The sequence below is a fragment of the Orycteropus afer genome, unplaced genomic scaffold (assembly GCF_000298275.1).
Source record: "Orycteropus afer afer isolate SDZICR_OR568_19922 unplaced genomic scaffold, OryAfe1.0 scaffold00048, whole genome shotgun sequence".
In the NCBI taxonomy this organism is placed as follows: domain Eukaryota; kingdom Metazoa; phylum Chordata; class Mammalia; order Tubulidentata; family Orycteropodidae; genus Orycteropus; species Orycteropus afer.
Window position 1 is genome coordinate 9,997,411 of NW_006921635.1, and position 16,703 is coordinate 10,014,113.

Here is a 16,703-nt window from a genome sequence, read left to right on the forward strand (position 1 = left end):
TGACACTAGGGAACTAAAAAACAGCCAGTCACCCTGCATCTGACTTCTCCCCAGCACTGGTAATCTGCCGATTTCATGAAATCTGGTTGGGGAGACAAAGACGGAAACCTTAACAGGAACTTAAAAACTCTACGGTCACACAGTTAGTATCTGGCACCTGACTCAGAGATCCATACTGAGCAGCCTACTGGGGCCAAAAGTGGTTTAGATCTACTCTTATAAATAGTAAATGCATGGACAAGTCCATCAGTTGGACTCCTCAAGGAGAAGCAGTTTAGTTTCACCGCTGCAGTAACTAGGATGCTTCAGATATTTAATCAACATGGGTTGAGTTGACCTGATATTACGTGTACACACAAACATCACTGGAATTAGGTTTCAATCTAAAAATTTCCTTCTATCCAGTTAACAGGCTTAGTAGCAGTTAACAGGGTTAGCAGCAGTTAATAGGGTTGGTAGCAGTTAACAGGGTTAGTAGCAAAGATGAGATTCAGACTCAAGGTTTTTGACTCTGAAGCCCATGTTTTACCCACTATACCACACTTCTCTCCACTACATATCCCCCTCCCCCCATTATCAGCACTAGCTAGAAAGACTACATTCAACGCTAAAGGTAAAGGTCCCTATGTATCTAAACCTGCCCTTAAGGTAAATGTCTTCTTAAACATTTGAAGTGTATTTTTAGAGATTAGTAAGAAAAATTGAAATTGCTTTTGCAATCTTTTTGTACAACTCCATGGTAAAGTCGTATAAAGCCACATCTTAGCATTTTTATTAACAAATTTATCCAACACACACACACACACACACACACACACACACGTAAAATTTAAACCACTTCATTTGCTTGATATTGAGATTCTTTTGCTATCTTTTAAAAACTTGTTACAGCCAGAAGAGGAGCTGGTGTAATTTAAGTCTCCAGAACAAGCTGACAGGCGTTCACCACTCAATTCTTCATCCCCTGCTCAAGGTGGACTAAGACGACAAGTGATGCCAGGCGATTAGCAGAGGGCCTGCAGGTGCCGGCTCAGTCTTTCTGAGGCCCCCTTCTCCCCAAGGCACACACAGTCTCTGCCTTTAAAAAGAAAGAGACTGACAGAAAAGCAAGCCTTCCTCATTCTTTTGATCTGTTCCTTGGAATTTCACCTTAAATGTTTATTAATTCCTTAGGAAGAGGAAGTACCAAGGAACTCTCTCTATACACTATATTTACACAGCTACTTACATGCAATGGATAAATTTGTCTAAAACTGCTTATCTCAGAAAAGAAAGTACCAAGAGACCTAAAGTGTGTCTACAGGGGGTGAAAAAAAGTGGCAAGAGTCAACTAAAACAAAGAATTCCTAAATCAAAACATTCTCCTGCTACTGTTTGTCTGTTACAGGCAGATTATGTATGAAAAATGAAACTAAACACTACCACAGCTGCCTGTCTACCACAAGAAAACTACTCTGGCACTAAATAAAGTTCTTTCACTTAAATTGGAAAAGCTATAATCGGAATTTGTGTAAATTACTGTTATTCAACCTTTTTAATATAACAATCCTCACAATATCAAATATTTAAAGTGTAAAATTGCTACATATAAATGTGTTTTCTCAGCAGAGATGGTGTTTGAGAAAGGAAAACCTCAACAGCAGTAACTACTGCTAAGCGGCCAAGTAAATTTTCTAAGTTCCCATAAATTGTCAAACTTCTTTCAACTTTGCAAAACATGTTTCATTTCAAAATAAGTAAGATTCTTTGGAGGGGGGGCATATACAAAGGTTCAGGAAAAAAAAGTCAATATGGCAAAATATCAAAGCTGCACATCCTTCAATGATTTTGTGTTTCCCAGTAGAGATCTGGAAAGATATCCCTTCCAATTCGACTAATGCCACTGACATCCTTTACTTGAAGAAGACAAAAATGGGGGAGGGAGAATGGAATCGGGAAGGGAGGAGCAGAGAGCACAGAAACCTTGAAGAAATTCAAGCTCCTGCTTTTAGCATTCAGGTCACTCTGCCTTCCACAGTTTACAAGTAGAATTACTTTCAAAGAATACATATTTCCTCTGAGCTATGATACATATTTCCTTTTAATGTATCATATTGCTGCAACAGCTGAAATGAACGTCTAGACATCAAAAACACTTCTTACTCCCACCTACTGCTTTCTTACCTCAGGCATCAAAACTAATGAAACCTATTATCCAGAACATTGAGTTCCCTAACTGCATTGGCCACTGCAAATAGTGGAGGGGGAGGAGCACTGTCGGGGATGGCACTCCCTTTTCAGCCATTAAAATTACTGAAAATCAAATTTTGCTCCAAACTCCAAGAATACAAATAGATTAAAGCAAGGCACATGAAACAAGATTGTTATTTCCCAGTGAGATTCCACAGACAAACTGCTAAAGATAGCATAGCTCTGAACCCAGGCCTCATCATGTGCCCACTGCCTTTGTTCGCAGCCTCTGTCTGAAACGTACAAAACACAGCGTAGCTTTTAAAAAAATAAACTTCCATATTATCAAATTTACTTCAGAAGGACTCCACTAAGCAGACATAATGAGAAACCACTAATCATTAATTTTACAGATTATATCAAAAGAAACAATAATTTAAAGATAAATATATACATTTTGAAGTATCTTTTTTAAAAATTGACTTACAAAAAAACTGAGTAACAAAATAGCATAATGCCACATTCATTCTGAAATACTGCATTATACTCATAAAAAATCCAATTACACAACACCATTGATTGATCACTTATGCTGCCATCGACTGCCTTGTAAAATCTATATTTAAAGTCATTAATAACTAAATGGACTTATTACTTGTATCAAATTCAACCCACTTAGGGCTCTGATTTCCTTGAACTGCTTGTGGGTGTAGAATATTTAGTATCACTTAATAAATCCATGTTGAAAATGGATTTTAACTTCCCCAACGTCAATTCATCAATCAAGTAAGAATTAGGGACAGAAGCTATTTATCAAAATGTTCCATCTGTTTTGACCTATTTGCAAGTGTAAATGATTACGAATATTGATGATATTCAACAGACAGAGAAGCACAGTTAGGATTCAAAATCTTAACAGTCTGTCTCCTAAGGAATCTCTAACAGCATGGGTTCTGGCCAGTTGCAGAATTTTAATGATGGTTTCTACACAGCATTGTAGCAGTTCAGACATGACTCAAGCTAACATTTCAATGGATCACAGGACTCCATGTAACAGTCAACTTTAAACAGGAAGGAGACCATAAAAGTAAATTTCTAGGTAAATTGCACAAGACCTTCAAAAGACAATTTCTACAACCAACAGACAGGCTGCACTGTCACTTTAATAGCTACACAATGAGTAAGCAATCCTGCACAATGGCTGTGACTGTCTTCTCATAACCAAACTTGCCCCCGTTTGCTACTCCCTCAGAAGATTTCAAAATAATTATTCACCCTTTAAAACTATTATTAATATGCTCATAACTTGGTTATATGGTAAATGAATCAAGGATAGAAGGACAGTGCTTTAAGTTATCTTTGGAAGCTGAAATGAATTTTTTTTCTTCTTTACCTTTTTGTGTACTTTCCAGATTATCTTCAGTGAACAAGCACGTGTCATGTGACATTAACGATTAAAATAAAATAAAGCTACTAGTGTTTATTAAACAGCTACATGAGGTGGAAAAAAAGCTACATGATTGGGAATTTACAAGAAAGATCAATATTCTCAGGATAGGAATCACCACAAAATAAAATTAGATTCTGAGAAGGAAAAGCAGATAATGTGATTTAGTTGGAGCATTTACATTTAAATCCATCAATGCTGCAAAATAAAAATTGTATACATTTCCTCTAAGACAATGATTTTAATCAAGAAGGCTCAACCACTGACTGCCTTCAACATTGGTGTAATCGAACAGTAAACATTAAAAAATTTCCTTGCACTCCACAGACACAAGCTGATTTGAAATACACACACACACACACACACACACACACACCAGCTTGCTACTAAGATTCTGACAGGGCAAGTCCCCAAACTGCCTTTTACACTAAAGCTCAAACAGTTGTCTGTCACTGCTATTACAGTGAGTAATCCTCGCAGCTGTAACTGTTTGAGATGCAGCTGTCTGCCTGGCACTCTCTCCCCACCCCCACTCATCCAGCATTTCTGCTCTTGCTACAATAGTCTTAAAGAGCATTTTACAGGAGGCTTAGCCCTGGCTGAGGGCACTCTACTGCGTGACCGAGAGAACATGGAAACACGATTCATTAGACACGCCTGGAGTGATAACAATGGTGCTGCTTCTTGCTGCCTTTCATTTCATACAGCAGGCTGAGACTAATGTATTCTCGTTACACAACAAGCACATTTATAGACAGGAAAAACTGTAATCACCTTTGATTAAGAGACAGCATATTTTTCCTATATGAGCCGCCAGCCATACTGACATAGTAATTATTTTTTAACTGACAGGTTAAAATAGCAAATGTAGCAAAAATAACATCTGCCAAACAAAAAGGAAAGAAAGAAAGAGAAGGCGGGAGTTGACTACTATGAAGATTTTGTGCACAAAGCTTTCTCTGGACCAGTCTCAGTGTGTCCGCCTGCGACCTGACAGTGCCTCGGCTTATCTGAGGCTACAGCACCTACACCAAGCAGCCCCTTAGGAAGCCACCTCCCCTTCACACAGACAGTTCTTGGTAGGCAAAAATTACAACATTTGTTTGTCATTTTAACTGTAATAATAGCCATATTTTCCCACAAGTTACGTGTGTATTATACGGTTTTTGCAAACCATGAAGCCTCTCGTGTGTTAGTTTCCTATGTGCTCTGCATGCTATATGTGTACACCATTTGCAACGGGCACATTACACGTGCAAATATGGTGGTCACCTACTTCTTCCCCCTTTTTACCGTCTGCCTTCCCCATCCAACAGCACTGCTGGCCCTTCCTCTTCCCCACTGTCCCCTTTCACTACAAAACAATTGGCAGGGAACAATACTGTTTTCCTTTACATAAAATGGCACTCCAAAACAGTAAATGTGATTTCTATTTTAAGTAACAAATTAAAATGTTAATTTTGATTAAAAAACAAGAATGCAGAATAATTCTTTTATATCAGCCCATCATTTCACCCAACTGCCATCAATCACTGCAGCTGGTGAAGGTTTTAACTATAAACATAAAAGTCCTCATTCACCTAGAAAACAAGTCATACATACACCACTTTCTACTGACAACATCCGAGGTCAATTTTCTCACAAGACTTAAAAAAGTGAACCACTTTTCCACACACCAACACAACTGCAGTCGCAGTATTTTTTCTAGATTATCTGACTCACTGTAATTAAACAAACCAGAGCACTGATTAGTCTTCTGCCTAAGCTTTCTACTGTACAGTGATGTATTGTGCCACTAAGAATATGCTACAAACGAGCAAAACAATTGCCATGTGAAAATGTGTTAAAACAATAAATAATAGAAAAAGTATGATCCACAAAACTTTGAAACCTAAAGTAGCTTTTTTTAAAAAAAAAGTTATGTAGCTCAAATGAGTTTTTATAAAATAGCAAAATGCTTGAGCAATTTTTCGTTAGTGGATTTCAAAGTTTTCTGACCTGGACCACCACACCTGCAGTCACTAGAAACGCTGCAGCCTTTAATGTGTCCACATATAAAACACTGAACTCTAAAGTTAACTGAAACACACTGGGTTCTGAAGAGAAGTCTATACCACACTATACTTGAGTTACACAACTGTAATATTTTCATCATCTGGAATAAAAAATAAGCCTTTGTTACAGAAGGTCATATTTCTACACTGTCTATTCCGTAAGCTCTCAGTCACCTCTCTATTTTGGTCTTTTGTGTGCAGTATATAATCACGACTCTCCCAAAACATCAAATTAATTCCACAGGCCTTCCTCCTTGCCTGTCTTCTGTTGGAGGGGAAAAGAAAAAAATCATTAACATCAAATACGTCATCCCAAACAATTATATTTAAAAGTTTTAATGAAAGAATAAATTGTCAGTAATTAGAACATTTTACATTAATAAATGTCTACAGTTTTCCATATGTATTCCTAATATAAACATGGCTCTTAGCAGGATCACAAATTATTATTTTGCACTTTAAAACAAAACAAAACCAATCTTTCACTTTTAAAAGCCAGAATGTATTCATCTTCCCCTCAAGTCTTCAAAATTAATTTATGCTTTTTAAAACAACCAATTGGAAAGCAATAGAAGTTTCTCAAACTTTTTTTCCAGGGAAAAAAAGTTGTCTTTATCCAAAACTTTTAACAAGCTAAGAAGTTTCCAACTCATAAGCAAAAAATCTAGAAATGACCTAAATATTCCAACCCTGCCCAACATTTTTACTTCATATAGGTATCTCAACAGTGAAAGAGCCCTGTGCATTATTAACACAGCTCAATTACAAAAACAGCAGGTCCCTTGGGAACACCATGATGTGAATGAATTCCATCATGTTTTCTTTCTAACCTTGGAATTCTGACTGGAATTTTCAGAGTCAGATGACTCAGAAAATCTGGACAGGGCATGAGCTGGGGCAGGGCAGGAATGCCTCTGGGGCGTGGCTTTCTCTCTGCGGGCCATGGAACACCAGTGCCCTGTGCAGTGACCGTGTGTCTCTGGCCTCCTTTCATCTCCACACCACAGCTAGCACAGTCCCTGTCTCATCCAGCCATAGTTAGTTACAGTCACTATAAACTATGGCATTTTACAGAGATTTCATGTGAAAAGATGAACTTTAAGAAAAACAGAAAAGGAGCTCTGCTGGTGGAGGGGCAGAATTTACAAACCCTTGAAAAGGCAAAGGAGTCGAACTAGCAGCAAGCTGGCCCTGGGCAGTGCTAACCCGCCCCGGCTGTGCTGCTGCTACAGTGACTTCACTTTCCTCAGACGCTTTCCAGCTCTCAAACTGCATGATCCTAACAAGGTGCACTGGAATGTGGGAAAGTCTTCAGGGACAGATTCTGAGGATTTCAAACTTTTACAGAGGTCAAGTCATAGCCAACCTGTTCCTTCTCATAAGATCACTCTTCACAAAACCCAGAAACCAATGAACTTCTGATTGAGACTCTAGTCACCATTTAGAATGGTTTTTCATGGGGTGAAAATGTCGTTTCCAAATTATTAACCAATAAATTTCCTTTCAGAACATACAGTATCAATACTTATTTTGTCGACTAGTTTTTGCCTACACTGATTCTCCTTTCACAGTTTAACACTCAGTTATTCTAAAGTACAATTAAAAGTCAACACTACATTTTAAAAAAAAAAAAAAGAACTCACTGCCATCAAGTCGCTTCTGACTCACAGCGACCCCTCCTTGGGTTTCCCAGGAGGTATCACTACGGAAGTAGTGAGCCCAACCTTCCTTCCAAGGAGTGGATGGTGGTCCCACTAGAGCTCCTAGCACTACATAACTACACAACAAAAGAACAACAAATTCTGATAAATCTATTTAAACTCTGCTACTGAAAATGCAGCAAAATAAGAATCATAATGAAACATCATCTTCAGAAACTAAAAGGTAACATCAAGTACTGGAGAGGATGTGTGGACGGGCACCACCACCACCACCACCCCCAAATACATTGCTAGAGGAAGTACAAATTAGTATATCACTATAGAAAAAAGTCTGGCAGTACCTAGTAAAGCTGGAACACAACAATTCTACTTTTAGATAATACCTACAGAAATACATGCTCATGTACACATGGATATAGATAAACTGTGCTATGTTCCAATAATCAAATACTACAAGCAGTCCATAAAAATCTGAGCACATTTTAAATTAGTTTTACAGACTAAAGATGTTCTGAAGACATTATGTACGTTCATCTATCCAGAAGGCTGGCAGTTCAAACCCACCCAGCCACTCCTCAGAAGGAAGGTTGGGTAATCTACCACTCCTCAGAAGGAAGGTTGGGTAATCTACTTCCATAGTGATACTGCCTCGGAAACTCAAGGAGGGGGGAGGTCGCTATGAGTCAGATCTGACTCAACGGCAATGAGTTTGGTTTTCAGTTTTAGGTATAAAACAATGAAAATGACATAACTATAGACAAATGCAATAACGTGGACAAGTCTTAAAAGCACGATGATGAACATTGTCTCAGTTATCTAGTACTGCTGTCACAGAAATACCGTGAGGAGATGACTTGAACAAACTGAAATCTATTCTCTCACAGTTGAGGCAGCCCCAAGTCTGGATTCAGACTGCCAGCTCGAGGGGACGACTGTGTCTTTGTGTGTGTGTCTTTGTGTATGTGTCTTTGTGTGTATTCTTGGTCCTAGGAGGATCTTAATGTCAGGATCCCTAGTCTGAAGGTCACACTCCCCCCCTCCAGGCTTATTCCTGGTGGTAGTAAGGGCCCCCACCTTCTCTTTTTATCTCTTGTAAGATAAAAGGTACTGCAGGCCACACCCCAGGGAGGCTCCCCTTACATGGGATCAGGGCTGTGATGGGACTACGGGGGTTGCATCACACCCTTTATTTTAATCCTCTTACAACTGATGGGCTTATCAGATCAGATCACATCATAGGGTATCATGACATCTCCCACACTGTATCATCATTTAACTACTAAACCACTGCAAATCATGGCCCAGCCAAGAGAACACAAATTCTGGGGGGACATCATTCATTTCATGATAAACATATACATGAAAGCGCAGTATATGATCCCATTTATATAAAGTTCAAAACCAGGCAATGAGATATTATACTGTTCAGGGATGCAAAATTAAGTACTATCATCAAAAAGAGAAACAAAGATACCGTAAAAGTCAGTAGAGTATTTACCACTTAAGAGGGAGTGAGAGTTCTGATAGTGAAGGAATACTCAGGAAACTCCTGGGGTGTCTTTAATATTCCTTGAGGTCTACATACATGTTTGTTGTACAATAATTCATTTATGTGTATACAATTTTGTTTGTTACAACTCACAATTTTAAAAAAATGATGCTTCAAAAGCAAAAAAAAATGGGAGAATATGAGGTTAAAGTTCAACTGCACACATACAATGGTCATAGCTTTTAAAATGCATATTAAAATATGTATAGGAGCAGCAGCAGCAGCGCACTGCCATGGAGTCCAATCCGATCCATGGCGACCCCTCCTTGGGTTTCTGAGGCGGTATCACTACGAAAGTAGATTGTCCCATCTTCCTTGCCAGGAGTGGCTGGTGGGATTGAACCGCGAGCCTTAGTAAAAATTAAAACAACTGTTACAAAATACTAAGATTATAAATTTTAACCCAAATAAATACACAGTCCTTACAACAACAATCAATACCCTAAGTATGCATACTTTCAAAAGCAGTATTGTGCACCAAGAACGACTTAGCAAAACAGATATTTACTGGGTAATAAAGAAATTGTCTAAAGAAAAAATGTAGTTAACGTGTAACAAACATCGTTTGGACAGGAGATACATACTAACACCCAGAGAAGCACAGATACTGTTGCTTAGTTTATTTTACAATCCAGTGCCATCAAGAAGCCTTTGAACTGATCTGATTTCACTCTGGTAAGTCCCTTCTCTAAAATGAGTCAAAATGATCTTTTCAAAACTTAAATCACATCCTAACACCGTCTTCTGCTTAAAATTAATCCAATGGACTCCCACTACATTACTAATCTAGGAGATAAGCTCCTTCCCCGGCCTACAAGGCCTGGTCTGAGCTCACCTCGTCTACCTCTCCCATCTCCCAATCTCCCACCGTCTCACCAAGTGTCAGTAGCACTGGCCTTCTGTTTCTGCAACAAAATAAGCTCCAGGCCTTTGTCCTTCACTCTTCTGTGTTTCTGGACGGCTCATTCTCAGGTCTCAACTCGAATTCACCTCCTCAAAGAGGCTTTCCCCAACAACTTTATCTGAAGTAGCCCTTTGCCAGTTGCTTGCTTTCTCATTAATTGCTTCACAGCACATCACTTTGTGAAATTAGTCATTTATTTATTATCAGTCTTCTTGCCCACATAGAAGAATGCAAGCTCCACACGCGCAAGGGGAAGGTCAAGGCCTGTGGGCTTACTCGTGCTGCAGAGAAAACCCATGGCAACCCCTGAGACCTACAAACACTCAAAGTGGAGCTAAAGGCAACCTACTACCAAATGATACTACTACTCTGTTGCAGGCAAGGGAATTACACGTGACATGGCTGTAGCAACACCTTCAGCATGGTGTAATTTGATTTTAAGGATTCTGACCCGACCCAAAATAGCAAAACAGTACTTCTATAAAAAGACAAATTGTACACATTCTCAGAGTTGTGATTTTTAATTATTTCCATGGAAACCAATTAGGGTCATAATTAAATCATGAAAATATTTCTATAGAAACAGTATAAATGAAAACTGTGATAAAAATAAGATCTTGAACCTATGATAATCAGCAAGATTAGAATGATGAATAAAAAGGACTCTTGAGGGAAAAATAAAAATACATTAAATATACTCTACAATCATGACAATAAAGTATCATAATTTGAAACAGTTACTATCATAAAGCGAGCCTTCCAGGACTTTTATGTGTTAAATCAGACAATTTTAAATTACAAAACTGCTATCTCAATAAGCAACACTTAGAAATGCAATTATTAACTCTAGGTCTTCTCTCCTTGGCGTAATTAATTCCAGCCATCAACTCTATAGGGCATTATTATGGATGAGGTTTCTTCCTCGCTATAAATTCACAATGTCCTACCATATTCTAATGACTATCAGTCAAAGTCACTATATCTGAAATAACAAAATAAAGTTACATTATTATAAAGTGCTATTAAATTATCAACTTTATGCTTTAGATCAACGTAACTGCACATAAACAAAAGGATACAGTACATGTGTTGCCTCTTCCATTTGACTAGGAACAGTAAACCAGAAGGCCCTACGATTTATCATAAGGGGAATCTTTTCCTTCTCTCTCAGGGACTGAGACACACACACACACACACACACACACACACACACACATAGATGCACAAATCTGTAGGAAAATATTGTATAATCATTTTTGTGGGAATTCTGGCAATTTCATATGATTTTCTTCCTGGAAAATCAGCTTCAATATAATTATTCTAAAATAATTCTGAATGATTTGTAGACACCAAATTTTAATTTTTGTGATTCTTCCCCAAAAAAGTCTTAAAATTGCATTTATTGTTTTTAATCAAGTATAACTTAGACATGTAAGAACAGACAGTAAACTCTCAATTTTGGAGACAATATTTAAAAGATAGAGTTTATCTATTTGAGGGCAACGCTATATACTCTGAGCTAGATTTACAGAGTTGCTTAAAAATGAGGGTGGGCATGGAAGAAGCTGGAACGCAACAGCTCTTATAAACCGACTAGACAACCATTCACTGTTCACACTCCCTCTGTACCCTTCAGTCTGGAAAAAGCAAGGCCCTTTCTAACTTTCAATTAGTCATACACTGTCCTGTTTAATTTTTTCTCTAACAATTCTGCCCTTTTGAAGGTGAACTTAAGTTAAAGACATATAATACACAGACGGTAATTTGGAATTGGAGTTTTGCCTAGCCAAACCAGACATTAGGACCTGCAGAGGGAGAGCTGTATAAATGAGGCTATTCACAAGATAGGAAGCGCAGGCACAAGCCCATTCACCTCCGGGCAGTGGCCAAAACTTCAAAGCGCCAGTAACCACAGCATCAGTGCTTTTGTCTGAAGCATTTTAGAGACTCTGTAGGCAACCCTGGTATTTAACAGCTATGATTTTCCAGAAAATAAACAGCTTTGGAAACTGACGACGAGTGGCCTGACCATTTCTTACTAACTCTGGAGACAACCACAGCGTCCTTCTTCGAAGACGATCATACTTAAATACATGTATGAACAAAATGGTTGGCCACAGTGGACTAACACAGAAGCGGTTTATACTTGCTTTACTTTAGTTCAGGTTCAGAACAACTATTTTTAAAGAAAACTCTCCAGATTGTGCAGTTTCAATTTTCCACTGCTCATTTTCAACCACAATCTGACCAAGAATTTCCCTGGGGGGAGGAGGCGTGTAAATGCCCTGAAACCTCATTCTTGAAAAATAAATATCTTTGATAGCATGTCTAGTTTTTTCTGAGAATCTTAATGAAAAGGTAAAGATATCATAAACTGAAAGGCCTTTTTTAGAAATGAGCAAGCCAAGCTCGTCAAAAGGCCAGAAAGGACTTTCTGGAAAGAATGATAAGCATCTTGGAATCTCACTCCTTCTCTCACACACTGAGCTCCAATCTGCAGCCTTTTCCCTCTGAGCCAATGCACTTGATGGGTGTGATAACAGATGGATCATTGTATCTGCCAACTTCCTGCAATGTACTGTATGGGGACTGGTAATTTAGTGACTGCAGAAGCCCTACAACAGACAATGCAAGCAATACTGGCATTCAGTAAGTAGCTGAGTGTACTCCTCTGACAGTCTGTAGGTGCCGAATATATGTTCAAATGTAAGTGCTCTGCAAGTATCTAAAACACTTTAAAAAAAAATAAATAAATTAATACTAGGCAAGCTAAGGAGCTCTGGTAGCATAGTGCCTAAGGCACTTGACTGCCAACCAGAAGGCTGGCAGTTCAAACCCACCAGCCACTCCTCAGAAGGAAGGTTGGGCAACCCACTTCTGTAGTGATACCACCTCAGAAATCCAAGGAGGGGTCACTATGAGTCAAGTTCAACTCGATGGCATATAACAACAGCAACAAAAGGCAAGCTATTTCTAAGTAGAAATATAAACAGGAAAGAACAAACATATTTTAAAGTGGCATATTTTTCACCTAAACATACACGAAAAATTTATAATGCTCAAAGTTCTTATTAGGGCTTCATGATCAGGTGAACTAGAGACACAGGCACACACTGAAAAAGCATCCACTGAGGCCTTGGTTTATCAGTTTCTCAACCTCGGCACTACTCGTAGGTCAAATAATCCTTTGGTGAGGGCTGTCCTGTGCACTGTAAGCTGTTTAGTGGCCTCTACCCACTAGGTGCCAGCAGCACTTACCCCGCCACATCCCTTGTGACACACAAAAACTCTGCCAACACTGACAAACGTTCCCTGAGGGGGGAATGTCCCCATTTGGGAACCGCTGGAGAAGACAGTCTGAAGTTCCACTTTTTCAATTCTCATGATTATTTTGGGGCAGAGGTGGTCTGCACCAGCTAAGCGCATATTGCTAAACAGAGGGAAGGCAATCTACGCACATCAGTGGGCTAATTGCTCACTGGGTTCCACAGGGAAATGGAAAAGCAACTTCTATTAACAAGCACACAAAGTGTATTAATTCTCTCTGCCAAACAGAGAAAACTGCACAGCTCTGCCACACCACTGTGTACGAATGTACACAGTGTGTGCACTGGCAATATATGTAAGTGCTGTGTACTGCCTTCACAAATAAGCTGGTTGTGCTACTAAGTTTCAACAGAACATGAGTGTGAGATACATCCAGGCAGCCACTGTCTCAGGCAGAACAGATTCAACCCTTATCCACAAACACAAACCCATTCCAGTGCTTCACACTCCTTCTGCTTAATATCATCTGGACCACTGCTGGGTGACAAACTCTAGAGGTAGAAATGCTGTACTGACATTAGAAAAACTGAACTTCAAGAGCACTTGATTTCATTACTAAGCCCTCCATAACCAAAGATACATGGATTCAGAGGAACAAGGCAGTAAATTAACAATTCAGAATACACATACCGCTATCTTACTGTTCTAAAAAAAACACTAGGAGTCCATTGCTTATCTGTCAGTTTGTTGCCCTGTGGTGGCTTGTGTGTTACTGTGATGCTGGAAACTATGTTGTTGTTGTTATGTGCCATTGAGTCGGCTCCGACTCATAGCGACCCCTCCTTAGGTTTCCGAGGCAGTTATCACTACAGAAGTATATTGCCCCATCTTCCTTCCAAGGAGTGGCTGGTGGGTTTGAACCGGGAGCCCCCTGGTTAGCAGTCAAGTGCCTTAGGCACTATGCTACCAGAGTTCCTTAGGTACTGATAAACAGAGAAAATACTAAAGTTGTCAAGAATTTTGTTTTCCTTGGGTTCACAATCAACGCCCACGGGAAGCATCAGTGAAGAAATCAAATGATATATTACATTGGGCAAATCTGCTGCAAAGAGCTTTCAAAGATGCCACTTTTAGGACTAAGGTTGGCCTGATCCAAGCCATAGTATTTTCCAATTACTTCATATGTATGCAAAAGCTGGACAACAAAGGGAGAAGACCAAAGAAGAATTGATGCCTTTAGACTTTGGTGTTGGCAAAGAATGTTGAGTGTTATCATGGACTGCCAGAAGAACGAAAGGATCTGTCTTGGAGGAATGGCAATCAAAATGCTCCTTGGACTCGAAGCATGTTTTTAGGAAGAACCAGTCCCTGAAGAAGGGCATTATGCTGTGTAAAGGAGAAGGTGAACAAAAAAAAGAGAAAGACCCTCAACAAGATGGACTGACACAGTGGTGCAGCAATAGGCTCAAACACAGCAATGACTGTGAGGTGGCAGAGGACCAGGCGGTGTGTCATTCTGTTGTACATAAGGCCATTGTGAGTCAGAACTGAGTCAATGGCATCTAACAACAACTATTAGGAAGCTCTCATGTCTGGCACAAAGTAGCTATATGGCCTTTAACTCATGTATTTATCCATTCAGCAAGTACTGACTGACCACATACAATGTTAGGTACTACTCTACAGGGATGATAATTCAAAAGTGAACAAAAGTATAGATCTCTGTTTTCACAAAACTTCCATTTTATTTGAGAAAGGCCAATAATCACCTTAAATTAACACACAGATAATGTTTATAAAATTCTTCCAAACTATGAAAAATACTCTGAAGATAAGAAAGCATGTGATAACATGAAGAAATGTTCACAATCATTAGCCATTCTCACTGCCGTCAAGTCGGATCCAACTCATAGCAACCCCTCCTTAGGTTTCTGAGGCATTATCACTACCGAAGTAGATTGCCCAATCTTCCTTCCCAGGAGTGGCTGGTGGGTTTGAACCGCCAGCCTTCTGGTTAGTAGTCAAATGCCTTAGGCTCTATGCTACCAAAGCTTCTCATAAGCCATTAGAGAGATGCAAATCAAAACAACAATACCATCTCCTCCCTGTACTAACTAATAGCAAAGTTCAACAAGACTGAAAATAACAAATGCTGGCGAGGATGTAGAAAGACTGGGACTCTCATACACCACTGGTAGGATTGTAAAATGATATAACCACTGTGGAAAGCAGTATGGCGATTCCTTAAAAAGTTGGACTTAGAAATACCATTTGATCCAGCAATCCCATTACTAGGTATATATCATAAAGAAGTGAGAGCCAGGACAAGAACAGATATATGCACACCCATGTTCATCACAGCACTATTCACAATAGCAAAAAGATGGAAACAACCCAAGTGCCCATCAACAGAACAATGGATAACCAAACTGTGGTACACACATACAACGGAACACTATGCAACCCTAAAGAGTAATGCAGAATCGGCAAAACACCACATAACGTGGATGAACTTGGAGGACATTATGCTGACTGAAATAAGTCCACCACAGAAGAACAAATATAGTATTAGTTCATTATCGTAAAAAGTCAAGGAAAGGTTTATATAGGGAAGGAAACTTTCTTTGCCGATTACCAGGGGTAGGAGGGGAGCGGAGGGGAAGGAACACAGCTCCCCCCCCCCAATAAAGCAATGATCCATGTCACTTTAGTTTTGTGTATTTCATTGTACATAAATTACATTTCAATCAAATGTGGTTTTTTGTTTGTTTGTTTGTTTTTAAATCATGTGATAGGAGGTCACTAGAGGTAGAGACTAGGATACTACTAGATAAGATGACGTGGCAGTTTTAAAAAATGACCTCAAATTTTCTGACCATCCTCCCATGGAGAGGTAGACTCTGTATCTCTTCCCCTTTAAACTAAAAAGATTTGTGATTGCTGGAACCAATAAGCCGAGTCAAAGTGATGCTATGCCACTTCTAAGGTTAAGTTGTAAGAGATCGTGCCATTTCCACGTTGTTCACTACAGCACTTGCTCTACTAGTCCTGATGCACTAAGTCTGACTACTCTGGGTCCACCATGCTTGAAGAAAACCCAAGCTGCCTGGGTGCTCGCTTTGGCAGCACATACACTAAAATTGGAACGACAGAGAAGATTAGCATGGCCCCTGCGCAAGGATGACACGCAAATTCGTGAAGTGTTCCAGATTAGGAAGAAAGACTGGGCAATCTACTTCCATACAGATACCACCTTGGAAACCCAAGGAGGGGTTGCTGAGTCGGATTTGACTCGCAGGCCGTGAGTTTGTTTGTTTGTCTGAAGCCACCTGGAGAGGCTACTCATAGGCACTGCAGTCAACGATTCCAGATGAGCCCAGCTCTCAGATCATCTCAGCCCTAGAATCAAACATGTGAATGAAGAAGCCTTCAGATGACCCTAGCACCCAACCACTCAACTATCCTGGTCTACCCAGCTCAGACCTTAGACATCATAGTACACACACTGACTATGTCTTCTTTGCCCAGTCTAAACTCCTGACCTACAGAATCTGTGTTATTGTTGTTGTTGTTGTGTGCCACCAAGTCAGACCCGACTCATAGCAACCCCTCCTTGGGTTTCCGAGGCAGTATCACTACAGAAGTAGAATGC

The 16,703-nt window shown here is 39.6% G+C and overlaps 1 protein-coding gene and 1 non-coding gene across 2 annotated transcripts in view; one reads left to right on the forward strand and one right to left on the reverse strand.

The window, feature by feature from the left end:
• The window catches only part of MED13L (mediator complex subunit 13L), a 314,961-nt gene that overhangs the window by 160,898 nt on the left and 137,360 nt on the right, over positions 1–16,703 (reverse strand). The gene's annotated exons all lie outside the window — the stretch shown is intronic.
• On the forward strand, positions 16,162–16,266 carry LOC122149809. The gene has a single exon (XR_006163345.1). It is a non-coding gene; the product is annotated as a U6 spliceosomal RNA (small nuclear RNA).